General features: G+C 45.7%; 1 protein-coding gene across 1 annotated transcript in view; it reads right to left on the bottom strand.

Annotated features, from left to right (window-relative positions):
* Positions 1-13570, bottom strand: part of MRPL37 (mitochondrial ribosomal protein L37) — a 911410-nt gene that overhangs the window by 217033 nt on the left and 680807 nt on the right. The gene's annotated exons all lie outside the window — the stretch shown is intronic.

Here is a 13570-nt window from a genome sequence, read left to right as displayed (position 1 = left end):
GAGCTGCTTCTCTGCTTATCTTTCCAGCTTCACACCGCCCAGGCAGGCAAGGATGATTATTTCCATTAGATGGATGAGAAAACTGAGGCCCAGAGAGGGCAATGACTTGTCCAGAATCATACAGCAAAGTCAGTGCTGGAACTGGGACCCAAATACAGTCTATGGTACCCGAGCCCAGAAGCCTTTCCAGCTACCAGTGTAATTATACCTTGGCCAAGGCAGAGTCTCTGTGGGGTATTTTAAAAGTGAGCTTGTCAGGTGCAGTGGCTCACGCCTACAATCCCAGCACTTTGGGACACTGAGGTGGAAGTGTCCCACTTGAGCCCAGGAGTTTGAGACCAGCCTGGGCAACATAGGGAGAACCTGTCTCTACAAAAAATAGGGAAAAACAATAGCTGGGCATGGTGGTGCATGCTTGTAGTCCTAGCTACTCAGAAGGCTAAGGTGGGAGGATCGTTTGCACCTGGGAGGTTGAGGCTGCAGTGAGGCATGATCATGCCACTGCAGTCCAGCCTGGGCAACAAAGACCCTGTCTCGAAAAATTTCTTTTTAATAAAAAGAAAACATGAGATTGAGGGTCAGAAAGTGTGCAACCCATATTCTGAAAGAGAGACTTGGGATCTGCCTGATGGGAGGGCTCTTGTCGAGGGAGACAGACATGTCCCCACTGAAAATTAATAAAATTGGTTTTACATATCAGTTTTCTGAGTTTTGAAAACTGAAAATGGCAGCCATAAGAAGGAATGAGATCATGTCCTTTGCAGAGACGTGGACGAAGCTAGAAGCCATCATCCTCAGCAAACTAGCACAGGAACAGAAAACCAAACACTGCACGTTCTCACTCATCAGTGCGAGCTGAACAGTGAGAACACATGGACACAGGGAGGGGAACATCACACACTGGGGCCTGTCGGTGGTGGGGGATATGGGGAGGGAGAGCATCAGGACAAATAGGGGCTTAAAACCTAGATGACAGGTTGATGGATGCAGCAAACCACCGTGGCATGTGTATACCTATGTAAGAAACCTGCATGTGTATCCCGGTACTTAGAGTAAAAAAATTTTTTTAGTAAGTAAAAAAAAAGTAATACTTAAAGTAAAAAAAAATTTTTTTTTTTTAAAGAAAAAAAGAAAACTGAAAATGGGCATTGAAGGGACTGGTGAGCTCTGATTTATTTATTGCCTCATATAATCGTTCGCTCATCAGCCTCTGCAAACCTGCTTTGGACCAAACTGTGAGCCAGATGCTAAGTCCCCAGAGAAGAGACCTGGATCCTAGTACACGAGGAGCTCAGGGTCACCTGGAGGAAGCACCTCACACCATGGAGGGAGGGCTGCGACTGCAAGAAATGCTGGGCCGAGGGCTCCGAGGAGGGTCTCCCAGAGCAAGGACAATCACATTTCTGACCCGGACCAACTGAGGAGCTCCTGGAACAGTGTTCCTCAGGAATCTTGCCCAAGGGACTGTTAGCTCTCAGCTCTGGCACGTTCCGCTGATTTTCTCTCCAACTGCAGTGCAAGCAGAAGCTGAGAGAGCCCTCGGCATTCTTAATTCTGACCCTGAACCAGAGGAGCCTTCCTTCCCAGAGGAGGAGGACTTTGGGCCAGCTATGGAGGCTAGAAGAATTTCCAGAGGTAGGAGGGGACAAAATGGACATTCCAGGATGAGGGGGCATGTGAACAAAGTCATGGAAGTGAACTGTACAGCTCAGCCAGCAAATGTCCAACAGGCCAGAGAGGCCACAGTAGAGGGTGGGTGAGGAGCGAGGAGAAGAGGTAAGAGGGATGAGCAGGGGATGGATTATGGAGAGCTTAGCATGGCAGTGGGCTATCATCAAGGGCAATTTAGCCTGGAAACTGGATCTACCACAATCTGTATCTACATATATATATTTTTAGAGACAGAGTCTTATTCTGTCACCCAGGCTGAGTGCACTGGCATGATCATAGCTCACTGCAACCTCAAACTCCTGGGATCAAATGATCCTCCTCCCTCAGCTTCCCAAGGAGTTGGGATTACAGGCGTGCCCCACCACGCTGAGCTTTTTTTTTTTTTTAGAGATGAGGGTCTCACTGTGTTGCCCAGGCTGGTCTTGAACTCTTGGCCTCAAGAGATGCTCCTGCCTTGGCTTCCTAAAGCTTTGGAATTATAGGCATGAGCCACGGTATCTCACCTAGCATGACCTTTCACTACAACAGCCCAATAAAAGGGATGCCAAGGGCTGGGACCAAGTGGGCAGAGAAAAGGGGTGGTCAAGGGCTATTTACTGGTAGAACTCATGGGTCTTCAGCCCTCCTATGGGTGGGGGACGGGGGACAGTAAGGTGGGGGAATGAGAAAGATGACGAGTCCAGGATGCCTCAGAAGGAGTGTGTTCCTGGCCTCCTGCCTTGGGCCATGCCTTCTCTAACAGGATGCCAGTCTCAAGGGAAAGAGGGGGTTGAATCTGTCCTTGAAGAACAAGAAAGGTCCAGAGGTTCATCTCAGCACCCAAATGACAATATGTCCTGAGCACTGGCCACAGGAAGCCAGGCAAGATCAGAGCCTGAGCCTATGTTTGCTCATACCAAGTCAGCCATGGCGGTTCAGGCGGCTGGAAAGCGTCCAGCTCCCCGCAGGGTCTGTTGGTGTGGCAGTTGGGCTTCTTTAGTGGGCAGCCTGGAGCTTCTCTGAAAAAACAACCAGAGGCCCCACCACTGTGGGCAGCATATTAATTTACTCCCCATCAAACTATCCACAGGCCTCTGAGGCTTAAGATGCTTCATTAACAGAATAGGGAAACCAAGTCTAAGACAGACTTGTCCGCGTCCGCTCAGCATGTCAATAGCTGGGCAAGGACTAAAAGCCAGGTACCTAGGTGCACACAGCTAGTGTCTGACAAGCACTTACAATGAACCGGCACTATGGTAAGTAAGGGCTTTACTTTTCATCCACACAATAACACTATGAGGTAGGTATTATTTTTAGAGGACCTAAAACCTCTCACTTAGAGAGGCAAGGCAGCTTATTGAGGGTGTGTGACTGGTAGGCGACAGAGCCAGGATTGCCAGCTCTGAAGTCCGGGCCCTTGCCATGTGATGTGGTTTGGCTGTGTCCCCACCCAAATCTCACCTTGAATTGTAATAATCTCCACGTGTCAAGGGCCGGGCCAGGTGGGGATAATTGAATCATGGACGTGGTTTCCCACATACTGTTCTCATGGTAGTGAATATGTCCAATGAGAGCTGATGGTTTTATCAAGGGCAGTTCCCCTACACAAGCCCTTTTGCCTGGTGCCCTGTAAGACATGCCTTTGCTCCTCCTTTGCCTTCCACCATGATTGTGAGCCTCCTGCAGCCATGTGGAACTGTGAGTCCATTAAGCCTCTTTTTCTGTGTAAATCACCCAATCTCGGTATGTCTTTATTAGCAGTGTGAGAACAGACTGATACACCATGGTAGTTCAGTTTTGTGCTGTCTCAGGAGGTCTGGGAAAGCTTCCTAGCAGAGGTGACACCTAAGCAGGACCTCGAAGGGTGATTAGGAATGAGCCAGGCAGGGGGCGTGGAAAGGGCAGTGGAGGTTGAAGAGATGTTCAGCCACCAGGCAGGAAGGCAAGTTGGGTGCCATGTGGGGAGGGCACGTGACAGCTGAGGGAGTGCCTGGATGTCAGGAGAGTCTTGGACCCTGGCAGCAGAGAGGGAGCTTGACTATGAAGGCTGCAGGCTGCCAGCAGAGGTTTTCAGCAGGAGGAACACATATCTTTGATTTCTCCTTCTGAGGAGGGGCTGCAAAAAAGCTGTCCTCTGAACATCAGGAATAAGGACACAGCGCCAAACCCTCTCAAATGCTTACTGAGAGGAAAAGTGAGCTCCGGAATGCAAATGTCACTTGGAAGCAGTAAAGCTTCATGCAGAAGAAAAGGGTGCCAGGCGCCGTGCCAGGGTCCATACTTTGGTAGGCCGCCATACCCCTGGTCATGTCTCACTCGTTTTCAGCCAGCTCTCCCTAGAGGGCAGAGCTGGGGCTCTGGCCAAAGGGCCACAGCCTGTAAACAGGAGGTGGCTGGCTTGGGCAGAAGAACCAGCGTTTGTTTTTTTCCTGTTAATTGGGTCTTCCTTTCAGAAAGGTGCAGGTGCCTCAGCAACCGCTCAAACAGCACTCAATAAGGTGGTTCCAGAAAGACACAGGACCCATGGCAGCCAGGCAGGCCCCTCCTTTGGCTCACGTCAGCAGAGCAACCTGGAGTGAGAACCCAGGTAGCCAGCGTCAATATTTGCCATCTCCCAGCCTCCCTGGCTCCAGCTCCAAGATCAGTACTTTAAGAACAATGGATTTTTTGCTGTGCAAACATGTAGGGATAGATTAATGGAATTTGAACTGGCTCAGGCTGGGCCCCAGGGTTTGGACTGGAAATCTGGTCTGGTTTAACTATCTGCCATCACTGTTTGCAGGGGACTCTTTTTCATCCTTAGGTTCACAGAACCACAGACGTCAGAGCTGGCGAGGACCTCAGAGCACAGCCAGGCTTTTGACAAAAGAGGACACTACTTCCCAGAGAAGAAAGGGACCAGCCCAAAGATGCACTGCCAGGTGGCTATCACTGGGATTCTGAGGGCCACTCGAGGTCAAAGTAGAAGTGATTTCTCTGAGTCCTTGAAAGAATATATATATAAAAGTATGTGTGTATGTATACATACATATATATAGTATGTATATATATTTGTACATATGTATATTGTATATATACATATATAATTATATACAATAAAATGCACAGATCTTAAGTATCTAGTTCAATGAGGTTTTTAAAAACAGCTTTATTGAGGCATAGTTGAAATACAGTAAGTTATGCATATTTATTTTATAATTTTTTTTTTTAGGATGGAGTCTCACTCTGTCACCCAGGCTAGAGTGCAACGGCTCGATTTTGGCTCACTACAACCTCTACTTCCCAGGTTCAAGCAATTCTCCTGCCTCGGCCTCCATAGTAGCTGGGATTACAGGCACCCGCCACCATGCCCAACTAATTTTTGTATTTTTAGTAGAGACAGGTTTCACTATATTGGCCAGGCTAGTCTCGAACTCCTGACCTCAAGGGATCCACCCATCTTGGCCTCCCAAAGTACTGGGATTACAGGCATGAGCCACTGCGTCCAGTCTTATTTTTGAATTAGAGACAAGGTCTCACTGTGTTACCCAGGCTTGTCTCGAACTCCTGACCTCAGGTGATCAGGAGCCTCTCAAAGTGCTGGGATTACAGGTGTGAGCCACTGCGCCTGGCACGCTACACCTATTTAAAGTGTACATTTTCGCTGAGCATGGTGGCTCACACCTATAACCCCAGCACTTTAGGAGGTCGAAGCAGGAGGATCATTTGAGCTCAGGAGTTCAAGACAAGACTGGGCAACATGGCGAAACCCCATCTCTACAAAAAATACAAAATATTAGTCAGTTGTGGTGGCGCGTGCCTGTAGTCCCAGCTACCAGGGAGGCTGAGATGGGAGGATTGTGTGAGCCCTCGAAGTCTTGGCTGTAGTGAGCTGTGACCGCACCATTATACTCCAGCCTGGGTGATGGAGCAAGACCCTGTCTCAAAAAAATAAACATTTATGAAACAACATTTATGAAAGTGTTGACATATATACACACCCATGAACTGTCACAGTTAATACAAGAGAACAAACCCATCACCCTTAAAAGTTTCCTCGTGTCCCTTTGTAACCCCTCCCTCTTACCTATCCTTGATCCTCACCCCCATACTCAGGCAACCACTGATTTACTTTCTGTCAGTATAGACTCATTTGCACCTTTCTATAATGTCATATAAATGGGATCATATAGCATATACCAGTTTTTGTCTGGCACCGTTCACTGAAAATAACTATTGAAACTCATCCATGTTGTAGCATGTCCAGTATTCTTTTTAGTGTCGAATAAAAGTCCATTGTATAAACCACTATGTGTTTATGCATTCCAGGCTGAAGACATGCGTTCTTCACTTATGCATTCACCTGTTGACTCACTTATTGATGAATTTTGGGTTATTCCCAGTTTTGGCTATTACAAATAAGACTACCGTGAACATTTATGTACAACTCTTTAAACATTTTTTAATATTTTCTTTTCTTTCTTTTTTTTTTTTTTTTTGAGACTGAGTTTCACTCTTGTTGCCCAGGCTGGAGTGCAGTGGTGCAAATCTCAGCTCACTGCAACCTTTGCCTCCTGGAGTCAAGCAATTCTCCTGTCTCAGCCTCCCAAGCAGCTGGGATTACAGGCACCTGCCACTGTGCCCAGCTAATTTTTGTATTTTTAGTAGAGGTGGGGTTTCACCATGTTGACCAGGCTGGTCTTGAAGTCCTGACCTCAGGTGATCCGCCTGCCTCAGCCTCTCAAAGTACTGGGATTATAGGTATGAGCCACCACACTCGACCTTCTTTTCTTTTCTTTTCTTTTTCTTTCTTTCTCTTTTTTTTTTTTTTTTTTTTGAGATGGAGTTCACTCTTGTTGCCCAGGCTGGAGTGCAATGACACGATCTTGGCTCACCGCAACCTCCGCCTCCCAAGTTCAAGTGATTCTCCTGCTTCAGCCTCCCGAGTAGCTGGGATTACAGGCATGTGCCACCACACCTGGCTAATTTTGTATTTTTACTAGAGACAGGGTTTCTCCATGTTGATCAGGCTAGTCTTGAACTCCCAACCTTAGGTGATTTGCCCACCTCAGCCTCCCAAAGTGTTGGGATTACAGGCGAGAGCCACCACGCCCGGCCCTTTTCTTTATATATATGTATTTAGAGATAAGATCTCACTCTGTCACCCAGGCCGGAGTGCAGTGGCACGATCATAGCTCGCTATAATCTCTGACTCCTGGCTTCAAGAGATCCTCCTGCCTCAGCCTTCCAAAGTGTTGGGATTACAGGCATGAGCCACCATGCCCGGCCTGTGTACAAGTCTTTCTATAGATATATGCTTTCATTTGTCTTGAGGAAACACCTAGGAGTGGAATCGCTGGATCAAGTAGGTGTGTTTTTAACTTTTAAAAATTATCTGTTTTCCACAGTGGTTGCATCATTTTACATTCCCACCATTAGAGTATGAGAGTTCCAGTTGTTCTACATCCTCACCAACATTTTGGAGGACTTCTGTCGAGGGAGCCAGACATGTCCACATTGAAAATTAATAAAATTGGTTGTGCATATCAGTCTCTTGTGAGTTTTGAACTGAAAATGGGCATCAAGAGACTGAGCTCTGGTTCATTCATTGCCTCATTCTTTCATTCACTCACCAAACCATCTCTGTGAACCTACAATCAGCCTTTGTTTAAAAAAAGAAAAAATTCATTTCATTTTTGGGACGGAGTCTCACTTTGTTGCCTAGGCTAAAGTGCAGTGGCATGAACACAGCTCACTGCAGCCTCAACCTTCTGGGCTCAAGTGATCCTCCTACCTCAGCCTCCAGAGTAGCTAGGACCACAGGTGTGCACCACCACGCCTGGCTAATTTTTTTATTTTTATTTTTGTAGAGATAGGATATCACCATGTTGCCCAGGTTGTTCTTGAACTTCTGGGCTCAAGTGATTCTCTCACCTCACCCCCGCAAAATGCTAGGATTATAGGCATGAGTCATCATGCACAGACCTTTTTTTTTTTAAGAGATGGGATCTTGCTATGTTGCCCGGGCTGGTTTCCAACTCCTGGGCTCAAGTAGTGATCCGTCTCAGCCTCTTGAGTAGGTGGGAAGCCAGCCTTTTTATTGTAGCTATTCTAACTGGTGTGTGGTTGTATCTCACTGTGTTTTTGCTTTGCATTTCCCTGATGACTAATGATTTGGGTGTGTTTCCATGTGCTTATTTGCCATCCATATATTTTCTTCGGTGAAGTGTCTGTTCAAATCTTTTGCCCGTTTTACTTATTAGATGGCTTGTTTTTTCATTATTGCATTTTGAGAGTTCTTTTTTTTTTTTTCAATACTTTAAGTTCTAGGGTACATGTGCACAACATGCAGGTTTGTTACATAGGTATACGTGTGCCATGTTGGTTTGCTGCACCCATTAACTTGTCATTTACATTAGGTATTTCTCCTAATGCTATCCCTCCCCCTGCCTCCCACCCATGACAGGCCCTGGGGTGTGACGTTCTCCTCCCCATGTCCCAGTGATCTCATTGTTCAATTCCCACCTATGAGTAACAACATGTGGTGTTTGGTTTTCTGTCCTTGTGACAGTTTGCTCAGAATGATGGTTTCCAGCTGCATCCATGTCTCTGCAAAGGACATGAACTCATCCTTTTTTATGGCTGCATAGTATTCCATGGTATATATGTGCCACATTTTCTTAATCCAGTCTATCATTGATGGATATTTCTGTTGGTTCCAAGTATTTGCTACTGTGAATAGTGCCACAATAAACACATGTGTGCATGTGTCTTTATAGTAGCATGATTTATAATCCTTTGGGTATGTACCCAGTAATGGGATGGCTGGGTCAAATGGTATTTCTAGTTCTAGATCCTTGAGGAATTGCCACACTGTCTTCCACAATGGTTGAACTAGTTTACACTCCCACCAACAGTGTAAAAGCATTGCTATTTCTCCACCTCCTCTCCAGCATCTGTTGTTTCCTGACTTTTTAATGATTGCCATTCTAACTGGTGTGAGATGGTATCTCATTGTGGTTTTGATTTGCATTTCTCTGATGGCCAGTGATGATGAGCATTTTTTCATGTGTCTGTTGGATGCATAAATGTCTTCTTTTGAGAAGTGTTTGTTCATATCCTTTGCCCACTTTTTGATGTTTTTTTTTCTTGTAAATTTGTTTAAGTTTTTTATAGATTCTGGATATTAGCCCTTTGTCAGATGGGTAGATTGCAAAAATTTTCTCCCATTCTGTAGGTTGCCTGCTCACTCTGATGGTAGTTTCTTTTGCTCTGCAGAAGCTCTTTAGTTTAATTAGATCCCATTTGTCAATTTTGGCTTTTGTTGCCATTGCTTTTGGTGTTTTAGTCATGAAGTTCTTGCCCATGCCTATGTCCTGAATGGTATTGCCTAGGTTTTCTTGTAGGGTTTTTATGGTTTTAGATTTAACATTTAAGTCTTTAATCCATCTTGAATTAATTTTTGTATAAGGTGTAAGGAAGGGATCGAGTTTCAGCTTTCTACATATGGCTAGCCAGTTTTCCCAGCACCATTTATTAAATAGGGAATTCTTTCCCCATTTCTCGTTTTTGTCAGGTTTGTCAAAGATCAAATGGTTGTAGATCTGTGGTGTTATTTCTGAGGCCTCTGTTCTGTTCCATTGGTCTATATATCTGTTTTGGTACCAGTTCCATGCTGTTTTGAGAGTTCTTTATCTATTTTGTTTTTGTTGTTGCTGTTGTTTCATTTTTTGTTTTTTTTGAGACACAGTCTCGCTCTGTTGCCCAGGCTGGAGTGCAATGGCGTGATCTCAGCTCACTGTAACCTCGGCCTCCTGGGTTCAAGTGATTCTTCTACCACAGCCTCCCAAGTAGCTGGGATTACAGGCAAGTGCCACCACACCTGGCTAATTTTTGTATTTTTTTTAGTAGAGATGGTGTCTCACCATGTTTGCCAGGCTGGCCTCGAACTCCTGACCTCAGGTGATCCGCCCACCTTGGCCTCGCAAAGTGCTGGGATTAAAGGTGTGAGCCACCACACCCAGTCCTTTGTCTATTTTGAATACTTATACTTTTTTTTTTTTTGAGATAGAGTTTTGCTCTTGTTGCCTAGGCTAGAGTGCAATGGCACGCTTGGCTCACCACAACCTCTGCCTCCTGGATTCAAGTGATTCTCCTGCCTCAGCCTCCCAAGCAGCTGATATCATAGGCATGTATCACCACACTCGGCTAATTTTGTATGTTTAGTAGAGACAGGGTTTCTCCATGTTGGTCAGGTTGGTCTCGAACTCCTGACCTCAGTTGATCTGCCCACCTCGGCCTCCCAAAGTGCTGGGATTACAAGCATGAGTCACTGCTCACAGCCTTGAATACATATTCTTTATCAAATATATGATTTACACGATTTCTCCTAGTCTGTGGCTTGTCTTTTCATTCTTTTAATAGTGCCTTTTAAACAGCAGGAGTTTTTTATTTTGGTGAAGTCCAATTGATCAATATTTTTCCTTTATGGATCATACTCTTTTGGTATATTTAGGAATCATTGCATAACTCAAGGTCACAAGGATTTTATCCTCTGTGTTCTTCTAGCAGGCTTATAATTTTAGGTTTTTCATTGTTGTTGCTCTCTTCAGAGACAAGGTCTTGTTTGTTACCCAGACTGGAGTGCAGTGGCTTGATCATAGCTCACTATAACCATGAACTCAAGCAATCCTCCTGCCTCAGCCTCCCGAGTAGCTAGGACTACAGGCACATGCCACTACAACTGTAGTCTAAGTTAAAAATTTTTTTCATAGAGACAGAATCTCACTATGTTGCCCAGGCTGGTCTCAAACTCTTGGACACAAATGATTCTCCTGCCTCAGCCTCCCAAAGTGCTGGGATTATAGGCATAAGCCACCATGCCCAGCCAAACAGGTTTTATAATTGGGTCTATAATCCATTTTGAGTTAATTTTTGTATATGGTATACGTAATAGATCAACATTCCTTTTTTTGCTTTGCACATAAAATCCACTTATTCCAGCACTATTTGTTGAAAAGACAATCCTCTCTCTATTTAATTGCTTTTGCATCTTTGTCAAAAATAAGTAATCCATATGTGTATTGGTCTATTTGTTCCATTGGCCTATTTGTCTATTTTGTTGCCAATACCATACTGTCTTAATATTTGTGGGCTTTTTTTTTTTTTTTTTTTTTTTAGACAGAGTCTTGCTCTGTCACCCAGGCTGGAGTGCAGTGGTGCAAACATGGCTCACTGTAGCATCGACCTCCTGGGCTCAAGCAATCCTGCTATCTCAGCTTCTCAAGTGCTAGGACCACACGCACATGTCACCACACCTGGCTAATTTTTTTATTTTTATTTTTGAGAGACCAGGTCTCACCATGTTGTCCAGACTGGTCTTGAATTCCTGGCCGCAAGTGATCTGCCTACCTTGGCCTCCCAAAGTGCTGAGATTACAGGTATGAGCCACCATGCCTGGACTGTTTTTTAAAAAACTTTTAATTTCTAATTTGTAATAGCTAGTTTATAGAAATACTTTTTTTGCATATCAATCATGCAACCTACAATTTTGTTAAACTCACTTATTCTGATTTTTTTCATAGATTTAATCAGATTTTCTTTTTTCTTTTTTTTTTGAGACGGAGTCTCGCTCTGTCTCCCAGACTGCAGTGCAGTGGCCGGATCTCAGCTCACTGCAAGCTCCACCTCCCAGGTTTATGCCATTCTCCTGCCTCAGCCTCCCGAGTAGCTGGGATTACAGGCACCCGCCACCTCACCCGGCTAGTTTTTTTGTATTTTTTAGTAGAGACGGGGTTTCACCGGGTTAGCCAGGATGGTCTCGATCTCCTGACCTCGTGATCCGCCCGTCTCGGCCTCCCAAAGTGCTGGGACTACAGGCTTGAGCCACCGCGCCCGGCCTAATTTAATCAGATTTTCTACATAGATAATCACGTTGTTTGTGAATAAAAACAGTTCCATTTCCTTTTTTCCAATCTGGATGCCTCTTGCCTCTCATTTCTTTTTTTCCTTTTTTATTTTTTTTGAGATGGAGTTTCACTCGAGTCAGCCAGGCTGGAGTGCAGTGGTGCGATCTCAGCTCACCGCAACCTCCACTTCCCAGGTTCAAGTAATTCTCCTGACTCAGCCTCCTGAGTAGCTGGGATTACAGGCGCTTGCCACCACTCCCTGGATGCCTTTTTTTCCCTTCTTCTCTTGTTGCGCTGGCCGCATACAATGTTGAATAGAAGTGGTAAGATGAGATATCCTTGTCTTGTTCCTGATCTTGAGGAGAAACCTTTCAGTCTTTCACCATTAAGAATGACGTCAGCTAGGCCAGGAGCACTTGCTCACACCTGTAATTCTAGCACTTTGGGAGGCCGAGGCAGGCAGATCACCTGAGGTCAGGAATTTGAGACCAGCCTGGCCAACATGGCGAAACCCTGTCTCTACTAAAAATACAAAAAATTAGCTGGGCGTGGTGGTGCGCACCTGTAATCCCAGCTACTTGGGAGGCTGAGGCAGGAGAATCACTTGAACCCAGGAGACGGAGGTTGCAGTGGGCCGAGATTGCACCACTGTACTCCAGCCTGGGTGACAAGAGTGAAACTGTCTCAGAAAAAAAAAATGATGTCAGATGTAGGTTTTTGGTAGATTATCAGGAAGGATGATGGCCTTTACTGAAGGAGTGGATGTCAAATTTTGCCAAATTCTTCTTCTGTGTCATTGAGATGATCTATATTTATTTTGTCTGTTAATATGAAGAATTACATAAATTAATTTTTTTTTTTTTTTGAGATGGAGTCTCACTCTGTCACCTGGGCTGGAGTGCAGTGGTGCAATCTTGGCTCACTGCAACCTCTGCCTCCCAGGTTCAAGTGATTCTTCTGCCTCAGCCTCCCAAGTAGCTGGGATTATAGGCACCCGCCACCAAGCCTGGCTAATTTTTGTATTTTTAGTGGAGCTAGGGTCTCACCGTGTTGGCCAGGGTGGCCTCTAACTCCTGGCCTCAAGTGATCCGCCCACCTTGGCCTCCCAAAATGTTGGGATTATAGGCGTGAGCCACCATATCTGGCCTATAAATTGATTTTTGAATGTTAAAATAATTTTACTTTCCTGAAATAAACCCCACTTATTCACAACGTGTTATTCTTTCAGTATATCTTGTGGGATTCAATTTGCTAAAATTTGGTTAAGAATTTTTGCATCTATTTCATGAGGAATATTGATCTGCATTTTTCTTTTCTTGTAATGTCTTTGTTAGGTTTTGGTATCAGAGTAATGCTGACCTCATATAATGAGTTAGGAGGTGCTCCCTCTTCTTCAGTTTTCTAGAATACTTCATGTAGAATTGGTATTATTTCTTCCTTGAATGTTTGGTAAAATTCACTAGTGGTGGTGGCAGTGGTGGCCTGTCTGGAGCAGCCGCTGCCATCACATCAGCTGCAGCAGGGAGGTGCAGCCAGGGCTGCACCCTCTGTGGAGCCTGCGACGAGCCGAGTTGTGGCTGCAGACTCAGGCCTCCGGCTCCATGTTGCGGGCAGGAGCCCCACCCTCCCAAATTGTGGCTGTGGAGCCAAACATCCCTGCACTCTTGGGGGCCCGAGAAGGAGCCCCTGTCCTCACAGGCTCAGAAATGCCTGCTCCCACTGCCTGGCTTCTCCCTGCTTTTGGCACCTGATCTGATCTCAGAGCAAAGTCAGGGCCGAACCTAGGCCCAAACCTAGGTGCTTTCATAGCCCGGCCAGGTGTGCACATGCTTAGGGCAGTGCTGACACGCCAGACCCCTGCTGCCTCGGCCCCCTTTGGGACCTTGGGCACCAACGAGCATGGGAGGGAAGCCAAGTGGGGGCTGAGGGCAGCTCAGCACTGGCCTTCAGGTACCCCTTGGCATGAACAGCCTGGGTGCCATGGATGGCAGTGGGAGGCAGACAGGCTCCTGGGCAGAAGAGGGTGGGTCCCT

The sequence above is a fragment of the Macaca thibetana genome, chromosome 1 (genome assembly GCF_024542745.1).
Source record: "Macaca thibetana thibetana isolate TM-01 chromosome 1, ASM2454274v1, whole genome shotgun sequence".
Taxonomy (NCBI): domain Eukaryota; kingdom Metazoa; phylum Chordata; class Mammalia; order Primates; family Cercopithecidae; genus Macaca; species Macaca thibetana.
This window is presented reverse-complemented; position numbering and strand designations above follow the sequence as displayed.